This window comes from Panthera tigris, chromosome D4 (genome assembly GCF_018350195.1).
Source record: "Panthera tigris isolate Pti1 chromosome D4, P.tigris_Pti1_mat1.1, whole genome shotgun sequence".
Taxonomy (NCBI): Eukaryota; Metazoa; Chordata; class Mammalia; order Carnivora; family Felidae; genus Panthera; species Panthera tigris.
This window is the reverse complement of record NC_056672.1, coordinates 69,688,602-69,699,826: the sequence shown is the minus strand read 5'-3', so window position 1 is coordinate 69,699,826 and position 11,225 is coordinate 69,688,602. Positions and strand designations below refer to the sequence as shown.

At 49.8% G+C, this 11,225-nt stretch overlaps 1 protein-coding gene across 1 annotated transcript in view; it reads left to right on the top strand.

The window, feature by feature from the left end:
* The first annotated feature begins 82 nt into the window (after positions 1–82).
* PTPN3 (protein tyrosine phosphatase non-receptor type 3) overlaps positions 83–11,225 on the top strand; it is a 108,982-nt gene continuing 97,839 nt past the window's right edge. Inside the window, exon 1 of the mRNA XM_042964028.1 lies at positions 83–148. The gene's annotated coding sequence lies outside the window, so the exon portion shown is untranslated. The remainder of the gene's footprint in view (positions 149–11,225) is intronic.

The following is an 11,225-nucleotide window of genomic DNA, read 5'->3' as shown; positions in this document are numbered from 1 at the left end:
GGCCCGTCGCGGCCAGCCCGGCCGGCGGGAGCCGCCCGCGGGCGGCACTGGGCATGCTCAGACGGCGGCCAGGTCGCGCCGCGAGCGAGCTTCCGCGCCGCCCGCAAGCGCGACCTACCTGGGCGCCCCGCGCCCCCGGATGCTGCAGGTACGGGCGGGCACGACCCCAGCGGGCCGGGGCAGGGCGCGGGGCTCCCGGGGACTGGGGGCTGGCTCGGCGCCGCCCCGCCCCCACCCGTCCCCGAGCGCGCGGCGAGCGCGCGGGCGGGCTGGTGGACGCTGCGGCCCCGGGGTCCCCGCGCTACGTCGGGGCAGGGAGGGGGCGCCCGGGCCGCGCTCACCTGGCGGCGCCGGGGCGGGAAGGAGCGAGCGGGGCGGGGTGGGGCTCGGTCCCGGGCGGGCGGCCGGGACGCGGCGGCTGCGGCAGCGGGGCGTGGGCGTGCGCTCCGACCTGGGCAGGGGTGGACGCGGCTGGCGACCTCGGAGGGCCCAGCGCCGCGGCGACCCCAGTCCCGGCGCCCGGGGGGCGCGCAGCCCGCGCGTGGGGCCAGCCAAGCGCGGCGGCCAGACCTTCTCGGCTCTCAGGGCGAATCCGCCTCTCGGCTTTCAAAATGGCATTTCCTGGGCCTGGCACGAACTCCAGCGCCAATAAATCCTCCCCGTTCGCGGGCGATATGGAATCATTTATCAGGTACCTGCGGTGAGACAGCTGCAGTGGGGGAGTGTATGTGAGAACGCCCAGCCCCCCGGAAATTCCCATTTTCAGCAACCTAAACTTATTGAGAAGTTGCGGTTGCCTTAAAAATTCATGGGAAGTTGAGACAACTTGACACCTGGGTTTTCCGAGCTGGTGGAAAGAGCTTGTGACTTGGAAACTGGAGACCTCCGTTCATGTGGGGCTCACCCTGGCCAGCTGGTGACCTTGGGCAAGTTGTTTAACCTCTCTGATCCTCAATTTCCTCCCCTGCAAACAGCTGGTTGTTGGGTGGATTAAGTGGGATAAATTATGTGGAGGTGTTTGGCACCGTGCCCGGCACAAAGCAAGGGAGCAGTTGGCGTGATGTGAATTTAATTCGTTTAGAGACCCTCGTGGCTCCCATTTCACCAGGAAATTAGAATTATGAGAGCATCTTCAGGGCCTAGTGGCAGAGTGACAGACCCCTGTCTTTGTGCCCTGGAGAACTGCAGAAGTCAAGGGCTTTGGAGAAACAATTTAGCTGCATTGTAATCGGAGAGCATCGTGTTTAAAAGCAGTTTTATACATTCAGAAACTCCAGAAGTTGGCAGTTGAGCTTTACTTACAAAAGAGCTGTGTTGCAAGATGGGTCTTCAAATGTTTAAAGGGATGATAGACACGAAGAAGTACAGGCTGCTTAGGAGGATTTCTGTTCTGAAAAGCTCCATACCCAGCTTTCCCGATTATTTATTTAGCTCAAGGTTTCTTAACGTCACCACTGTTAACATTTGAGGTTGGATAATTTTTTTGTGGTGGGGCCTGCCCAGTGCATTGCAGCATGTGTAGTAGCATCCTTGGCCTTACCCAGTAGCTTCCAGTAGCAATCCTTCTCCCTCAATTGTGCCAACCAGAAATGGCTCCAGCCATGACCAAGTGTCCCCTGGGGACCAAAATATCTCCTCTCCCCCTTCGGAACCACCCTGCACTCTATCATTAGCCTCCTTGAGTTGTTCAAGAATTTCATCTTAACCTTTGTATAGTCTCCTAGAACTGTACAGAGTGCATCCACACGCATGGACTCAATTTTTACAACTCTCTCATGAGGCTAGTGTTGGTCCCATTTTGCAAATAAGGAAATTGAGCAGCCGATGATGACACAGTATGTGGCCTGGGTGGCATATCAGGTCTCCTGCTTCCGAAGGCAGATCTTTTTCTTCTGCACCAGGCTGTCCTTTATTGTACGGAGACTTTCAAATAGATGACTTTATTGATGATTAAATCAACACGTAGATTGGAAGCTGGAAACCTGTCTGAGATTGACTAGTTGAAAATTAACAATGGTAAGCTATTATCTGACAGAGAGTAGGTCGTTCTAGTTAAATATTCTGGTTCATAGTGAGTTCCCATAAATCCCACGTACAGTTAATGGAATACCAATTTGCAGAGAATTGGCTTAGAATAAAACGTGCCTAATACCCTATTGATCCCAAGTTGTCTCTGGTGATTTGCCATCTCCTAAAGCGGACTCTTATATGTAAATTAGACATTAGCGAAGGAATGTGAAAAGGTCAAGTTACCAAAGGCATTTCTGAGTGGAGTGGCATTCCGTTCAGCAAGCATTTATTAAGCCACTTCTGTATATCTGATGCAGTGCTGGGTGGGGATGCTGAGCAAGCCTGTTGACCCCAGCAAACCCAGGATGCCTGGGGGAACTTCCCTTCGGGGAGAAAGCAGGTCTTCAGGGACAGTTGGGAAAGGACCAAGAACCTAAGTTAACACAGAGTCAAATTTGGATACATCACTGCTTGGTCACTCCAGTTTCAGAGCCCACCTTTCACATTTTTCATAGAGAAGAATTCTGGTAGCTTTTAAACCTTATTCAAGTGTCAGGAACCTGGTCAGAGACAAATCCTACCCCCGAAAGAAGTTGAGGTTCCCAGCTGGTAATTGGTCTTGGGATTGGGACCAACCCCTTGATTATTGACTGTGAACTGGGAGGTTTCACGTACATTGTTTAATTTTAGTGTTGTTCAGTTCCACGCTTGGCAGTTGAGGAAACTGAGCTAGCAAAGGTAGTCTGGGGCCAGGAGCAAGAGGGACGAAGGGTGACCTTCTGAACCACGGGTCCAGGCACATCAGGTATTCCATTTTCCAGAATGCACATACCCCACCCCCCATCCCCCAGGGCTCAGCTTTGGGTTTTGGAAGGAACTATAAGACTTGGCCCCCTCCCTCCCCTCAGGGTTTGTGGTAGGTGGGGAGGGGATCTCCGACTTTGACCCTAACCCCAGAGCTCTACTTCCTACCACCAGATGGTAGTGGTTCCTGGAAAGCAGGGCCAATCTCTCTTCTTTTCCCATGTGTGTTGCAGGGGCTGGAATGCCTAAGGCACTCTGCACTTGCCCTGGCCTTGACAGACTGGAGGCAGGGCAGCCTGCTGGTGTTGCTTCCCAAGCTTGGGCTCCTCTTACTAGTTCTATTACAGACAGGCCAGGACCCGGTCAGTGTCTATACTACGCTGGTATCACAGGTGTCTCCTTTCATCCACCTGAAGAGGGGATGAAAGCAAATGCTTTGGTAGGTCCCTGGCTAAAATCTGATCTGGTCATGGGTTCCAAGGCCCACAGATCTTGGGTCTACGTAGCTTCTGGTTGTGTGTGCACCTGAAACCACTCTCTGCCTGCAGGTGAAGACCAGCTGAGAGCACAGATTTCACAGAAAATTTAGACACTTACTGAGCTGTGTGTCAGGCCCTAGGGTTACAGAGATGAAAGCTGAACCCTTATCTTGGAAGGATGTATGGTGGATTTGGGAAGACAATGATGTGTGTGTGTGTGTGTGTGTGTGTGCGCGCGCGTGCGTGCGTGTGCACGCACCTGTGCACACATACTCTGTATCTTACCCATCTGTTTCACAATTGCTTTAAAAGATGATAAAGCCAGATGCAAGGGAGACCATTGGAAGCAGCCATTCATTCTGATGGGCATCAAGGAACACCATAAGGAGTAGTTGGCATTTGAATTCAGCCTTGAGGGTAGAAAAAGATGGTATTTGGGGGGCAGACAGAACAGCAGATGCAAAGGCTCAGAGGCACAAAGAGACCTTGTGTATTTCAGGAGTGGTGACTCTTCCCCGGGTCCAGCCTCCTGACCTTGGCTAATACAGGACCTACCTCCTGTAGTCAGGGTGCCCCCCACGTCTGTGAGGAGGCCCAGCCTCACTCAACGCAGGGGTAAGTGTCCCCTCTTGTTCTCCCCACATAGCAGTGATGCTTGTGGGTTGTCTTGGAGGCATGAGCGCCTTCTGTCAGGTATGCCTTTGCATTTAGTTATTAAACACTGTTATGGCACTTACCAGATGCCAGGCACTGTTCTGAGTGGTTTCTAAATATTCATTTAAACCTTGGAGCAACCCTCTGGCTGTACTTCGTACCCACCTGGGTACCAGCATCTTGGTAGGGAGGTGGGGGGAGAGCTCGTCTCACCAGTCTGTGGCCCTCTGTGGGTGATGCCCTCATCGTGGTTCGGCTTCTTCTGGCTGTAGTTCACCCCAATGTGCCGGGAAACAACCGAGTCTGGGTCGTGATGGAGTACTGGCTGCCATGACCCCGTTTCCATCAGAGGGCCAGCAGGGCTCGGCTGACTACATTTTCTGAACCAAAGGCTAGGATCTGTAGTCTGAAAAAGAATGTGCTGCTTCTTTGTGTAAGCGGAGGCCTAGGAGGTGTTGTTTGGATACTGAGAGAGTGGAATTTTTGAGACATTTGTTGCTTTATGTGGAAAGTTAGGACAGAGGATTTGAAATTGGGATAGTCCTGAAAAATTCAGGTCCCATGATTTATTGTCAGGATACAGAAGCTTTTAGTAAATGTTTAAGCAATGTGTAGTTTGGAGTGGATTTTCTGTACTGAGCCTCTTGGTGCCTCAAAAGGGAATAAATAGTACCTCCTAGCCCCAGAATCGTGTTAATTCCTACCAGCCCCTTACTGGTAGGGTGAAAAAAACTGAGGCTCAGAGAGATGCAGTGAAGGATACATTGCTCCTAAGTAGGATAGCCAAGATGTGAACCCAAGTCTGTCCCTAGACAAATCAGTTAATTATAAAATGTGGATGATAATGGAACCTATTTCCTTTAAGTGGACTGTTTTAAAGGAGCTAATAAATGAAAACCCGCTAGGGCAGAATTTGGCACACAGAACAGGGTCCCTTCCCTCTGTGGGCGGGCCCCTGACCCTCCAGACAAATGCTTTGTTGGGGTATTCAGTGCCAAGAGTCACTGTGGGTGAGAAATGGCCAACCCCTAGGGCAGGGCTACAGCTCCTAGCTCTCAGAGCTCAAGGGACATTCCAAGGGGCAGGATCGAGGACCAGAAAGGGGCCATGGCCAGCTGGATGCTGTAGGATGAGAGGCACCGGGCTGACTTTGGGAGTGGGGTATGAAGACCTGACCCCCCTCCCCCCGACCTTGCAGTGAGTCAGCCTCAGTCTAGGCCCTGGGGTGCTTGTGAGAGAAGCAGCGACCATCTCCATCAACCGTCCCTTCACCCTAACCACTGGCAGGCCTGCAGAGAGGACGTGACAGTCTGAGCCCGCCTTGCTCCCGCCAGCACCCTCCCCTGGTCTGGTTATCAATACATATATGGTTGCTGTAGAAGATTGAAGTGTCAGGGGTGCCTGCGTGGCTCAGTTGGTTGAGTGGCCAACTTCGGCTCAGGTCATGATCCCGCAGTTTGTGAGTTTGAGCCCGTGTCAGGCTCTGTGCTGGCAGCTTGGAGCCTGGAGCCTGCTTTGGGTTCTGTGTCTCCCTCTCTCTCTGCTCCTCCCCTGCTTGTGCTCTATCTCTCTCTGTCTCTCAAAAATAAACAAATGTTAAAAAAAATTTTTTTTTTTTTTTTTTTTTTTTTTTTAAAGAAAATTGAAGTGTCAGGGGACAGGGAAAAATCTGTGATGCCCCACCTGGAGGCTGCAGTCACCACCACTGCTGCAGCGGGCTTCTCGTGCCTTCGCACCTGCCAGCCCGTTCTCTGCAGTCACCCGGGCCTTTCAAAAACACTTCCTATTGCTCTTACAATAAAAGACGAGGGGCTCCTGGGTGGCTCAGTCGGTTAAGCATCCGATTCTTGATTTCAGCTCGGGTTATGATTGCACGGATCGTGGGTTCCAGCCCTGCGTCGAGCTCCATGCTGACAGTGCAGAGCCTGCTTGGGATTCTGTCTCTCTCCTCTCTCTCTCTCTCTCTCTGTCTCTCTCTCTGTCTCTCTCTGTCTCTCTGTCTCTCTCTCTCTCTCTCTCTCTCAAATAAATAAATAAACATTTTTTAAAAAGGAATAAAAGATGAGATTAATGTTGGTGTCTCCCTCAGGCCCTGGTGGTAATGGTCCCTCTTGCCTCACCCGCCGCAGGGTCTGTGAGAGCCCGGAACCGTGCTCCTCCCCCCCCCCCCCCCCCCCCCCCCCCAGTTCACTCCTGCCTTGGGTGTTAGCCCATGATTGCATCTGATTTGGGTAAAACTGCCTGCTGTTAAACGGCTCATGCCCCCGGATCTCTCTCCTTTTACACAGTTGCAATCTTGCAGTTAATTAGTGTAATTATTTGTATTAGTACCTGTCTCCCCAGCCACATGGTGACTTGACTGAGGTCAGGGTCCATTGCTTTCTTTTCAAAAAGAGAAAAAAAAAAACAAACCTGTCTCTTAGACTTGTTTTTTTCTTTTAACTTTTTATTTTGACCTCATTCAGACATAAAGCAAAATTCTCAGAATAGAACAAAGAACTCTCCTATACCCTTCACCCAGATTCCCCAAATGTTACCATTTTATCACAGTTATTTTATTCTGTTCTCCATGTATATATGTTTTTTTTCTTCAATCACTTGAGGGTCATTTATAGAGTCTTCCTTTCCCCCAAAATACTTCAGTGTATTTCCTAAAAACAATAGCATTCTTCTATATAACTACAGCACAATTTCTAGAATTGAGAAATCATTATTGAAACAATACTGTAATCTATAGATCTTACTCAGGTTTTTGCCACTTGTCTTGATAGTGTCTTTTGTAGCAAAGAAACCCCCAGAGCATGCATTTCACAAGGTCATCCTTTTTAATCTACTTTAAACTGGGACGGTTACTCAGCCTTTCTTTGCCCTTTATGACCTTGACATTTTTGGAAAGTACAGGCCCATTATTTTATAGAATGCCCTTCAATTTGGGTCTATTTTAACTCACCCTTGTGTCCCCAGTAGCCCTGGAACATCAAATGCACTCACTAAATATTTATTGAAAGAGGAGCACATAAGACAGAAAGAGCATTCTACAGGCTTGAATCTTGCTATTTTTATAACACAGCTTTCCCCCAAAAAGAGAGGCTTCATCAGGGTTTAGCGAGCCTGCTATCCCCGAAGGTGTACAAGCAGACATCGGGGTGCTGGAGAGAAGAATGGAGCATTTAAGGAGGGGTGAGACTCAGCCCGGAGGTGTCGCCTAGTGCTCAACAGCCTTCTGTGTCTGCGACTCTAACTTTGCAGGCTTAGGGGCCCACGAGTAAAACAATGAGAATTCATCATCTAAACCAGAACATTTTGAGAATAAGAGTGAGGCTATTAATAATTGCATCTCATGAACTAGCTTCAACTGGGACTGCCCTAGGCAAATCAGAGGGTGTGGTCACCCTACCCAAGTGTGACTTTGAGGTTGAAGATCAGCCTGGAAAACCGTCTAGCACTAGGAATCCTCTGCCTACATAAAGACAGAACTAATCTTGACATTGCCTGCCTAGCCCATGTTCCTGGCTCCAGTACCTGTGGTGGTCATACCTCCTTTGCCCCTCCCCAACTTTGCTCCTGCTATACCAGTTTTGTTTTGGCCCTCCCCTCTTCTGCACCTTCCTGCCATGGGGACTACGGAGAGCCTGGAATGTCATTTACATACCCAGGGACGGAGTCTGTGATAGATGCACAAGGAGGACAAACAAACCAGCTGTGTTTCCCACTGATAAATTCTAATGGAATTTAAGAGCCAGGGTGTGTAAGTGAGGTGGGGCGGGAGACCAGAATCTCCCTAGACCTTATCTTTTTTCCCCCTGGCACCCACACTTCCACCGTCCTTCCTGCACAAACACCCACATCCCTCTCCCAGACCCAGTCCTGAGATCAGAACCAAGTTATGGCCTTTGGCAGAGGCAGGGAAGCAGGTGGCACTGGGGACCCAGGCACAGGAGGATGAGCATTAGATGACCAGTAGGTGTAGACAGGGACTTGGATGCAGAGAAACCAGGCAGGAAACCAGTGTCTAGGGATTCCGGTAACAAGGTCAATACGGGGCCATTTATCAGGAAGCCTAGACATGTAATACTGTGTCCCTAGATACTTGGGTCAGAGGGGGCAGGCCCTGGGATCTGTATAGTACAGTTCTTTAACTCATTTTCTGCCGAGCAAAAAATACAAACCCTGCCTTCCTGGATTAAAAAGTCTTGTAAGATAAAAATGTGAAGTATTGGGGATATTTTCTGGGGCATCCCAGTCACGTGGACTTCATGAACACAGGCCAGTGCAGTACGGTATTTTTATGACTATAGGCATTGGTGGCTTTAATGGCAAAGCCAGTGAGTGAGGGAGTGTTCTAGTTCTTAGAATGCAAGATATTAGCACTTAACTGAATTTTGGAAAGGTTTTCTGGTTAACTGTGATATGATGCTTTACCTGTTAAAGCCATTCTTTCTCTGACGAGGCAAGAGCTATGTAAAAGCACTTAGTCAGAGGTCACTGTTTATAGGACAGAATCACACAATGTCAGATCCAGAAGAGACCACAAAAGAACTGTTTCTAGCTCCCTCTTTTTATGGATGGGAAAACAGGCCCTGAAAGGGATACGGCATGCTACATGGCACACAGGTAGTCAGTTGGAGAGCAGGACTGGTGCCAACATTTCCAACCCCAGATCTTAGGCGTGTTTTCTAGATCTCATCTAAGGATGTTTATGAGATGGACTGCATATTTCTATGGTTTTGTTAACAGAAGTTTTGTTAACGATAGACATAAGTTGCATTGGCATGAAGCAGTTATGCATTTCTGGCTCTTTTATGTGGAAGTTGCTAGGCTGATTTTTTTTTCACTTACATATCAAAAGCGACATGCATCTTCCACTGAATTTTTCTAGTGTAGTGTTTCTCACATTTTATCACATCAGAGTCACCTGTTAAGACCTGGGCTGCTAGGCCACGCTCCCAGAGCTTCTGGTTCAGTGAGTCTGAATCAGACTCAGGTACAGCCTGCAAACTTGCATTTCTAACAAGCTCCCAGGTGCTGCTGCTGCTCCAGAGACCAGGAACCCTCCTTTGGGGACCGCTACCTCAGACTCAATGATAGTTTCAGACAGGTGCTCTGGGCTCTGCAGCCCGCTTGTCTCCCCCCACCCTCCCCTACCGCCCCTGCCCTCCAGTCCTGCTCCCATGTTACTCCCACACCAGCCGCCCTCACCATCCCACTCCCTCCAGGTCTCCTACCCGTCGTCCTCACCTTGCCTCTCCAGAGGGTGTGAGTCTTGACCTCAGGCCTGTGGTCCTGAGATGCTCAAGTTCCATCTGGTGGGAACCCCCTCACCTTTACCACCCTCTCCTTCACCTTTCTGGCTCCTCTCTTCCTTCCTGTCCTCCAGTCTGAGAAAATGAGTGTCCTTTGCTTTGGCTCAGGCTTGCCTCTCCACTTCCAGCTGAAGGCTGTCGTCCCACCCCCCGGGGGAAGAAAGCCTTCCTGGAGCCCTGCCTCACCTTTAGGTCAGCACTCAGTTACTCTCTTCTCTTCCACTGCCAGGCCTGCTGGAGGAGTCGTCTGTGGCCGCTGAAAAAGATTTGCCCTCACTTCTCAACACAGACATACTCTTCCGTTCTGGGAGTTCCGACCTTCCATGCTGATGATGAAAGACATAATTGTTCTAAATTGCGGTAAAATGCACAGAAGTCTACGGCTCATTGGCATTAGGTGGAGTCACATTGCTGGGCTACCACGACCCCCGCACACCACAGACATCATCATCTTGGAAAGCTGAAACCCCATAGCCATTAAATGCTAACTTCTCAGCCCCCAGCAACCACCCTTCTACTTTCGGTCTCTGGGTATTAGATGACTAGTTCCCCAACATGCGTGGAATCCTATAGTATCTGTCATCTTGTGACTGGTTTCTCTCCCTTAGCATAATGTCCCCAAGGTTCATCTGTGTCGTAGCATGTGTTAGAATTTTTTCCTCTTTAGGGATGAATAATATTCTGTTGAATGCATATACCACATTTGGTCATTCATCTGTCAGTGGACGGTTAATTGCTTCCACCTTTTGACCATTGCAGATAATGCTGCTATGAAAAAGACATAATTTTGATTGATTGGGCCTTGCACCCTGAGGCGGGTTAAGCTTTGGATAGCAGTCTCGGCTTTATGTACTCCAGCATCCCCTCACCATGATGCTCTGCTGTCAAGACCAGGGGCTGGTTCTCATGTCTCAGCCCCCTGGGTCTCTGTGCAGCTGGCTCATTGCCCCTCCTTGTTACCTGGGCTTCTGTGATGTGCTCCCACCCCCCTTTCCCTTCAGTGGCTCATCCTCTGTTTCCTTTATCCTCTGTTCTTAATCATTCTGCAGGCTTTCCTGGGTAGACTCACCTGATCCCATCATCAGGAGCTCACGGGTCTGTGTCTCCAGCCCTGGTCGGGGCGGTTTTGTTCCTATGTAGATCACATCTGAACACCTCTTCTTTGAGTGTCCCCAGGCCCCTCCTCTGCACCTTCTTCCTTAAAACTGCCCTTGCTGTAAGTGATGCATCTTCCAGCTTAGAAACCCCAGAGTCATCCTTCACCCCCCAACACCTGCACTGGACAGATTCTGCCTCAGAAGTACCTCCTCCAACCTGCCCTCCCTCTCCACCCCTGCTAAAAGTAGGTTAGTCCCTGTGCTTCTCCCCTTTGCCTCTACTTTTGCATCCTCCCCCTCTCCCTGGTAGGCCCCTCACACCTCTACCTCCTTCATACTGCTGCCAGAAAACGTTCTCTGCGAAAGCACTTAAGGTCACCCCATTCTGCGTGGGTTCTGTCTGGCCTTGCTTTCCCCTGTGTCCAAGCCCCAGCCCCGCACACCATATGCTCTAAGCCAGGGCTTCCCAAGCTTTAGTGTTAAGATGTAGATTCTGCTTCTAGGATGCCCAAGGTGAGCCCTACAGTCTCCATTTGTTACAAGCTCCCGGGTCGTGTTGAGACTGACCCACAGACCGTACGTGGAGAAGACTCTGGAATAGATCTGTGTTTCACAAATAAAGTTCTACCAACATATTTTCAACCTATAATGCAAGAATTTTTAAACATTGTGTTACAGTTTTAATGGGTTTTTTTAGTTAATCTTTTTTCAGTCATAATGACTGATTCACTGTTGCTGTGATTATTTGCCATGTAAAGACATTTTCAAAGACTAAGAAAGGCTTCAGTTTTTAGGAATTACCAAATAGGTCCAGGTGTGTGAATGTGCAGGCATCACAAAAATGTTTTCGCCTTAAAGAGGTACATGCTCAGGGTCAA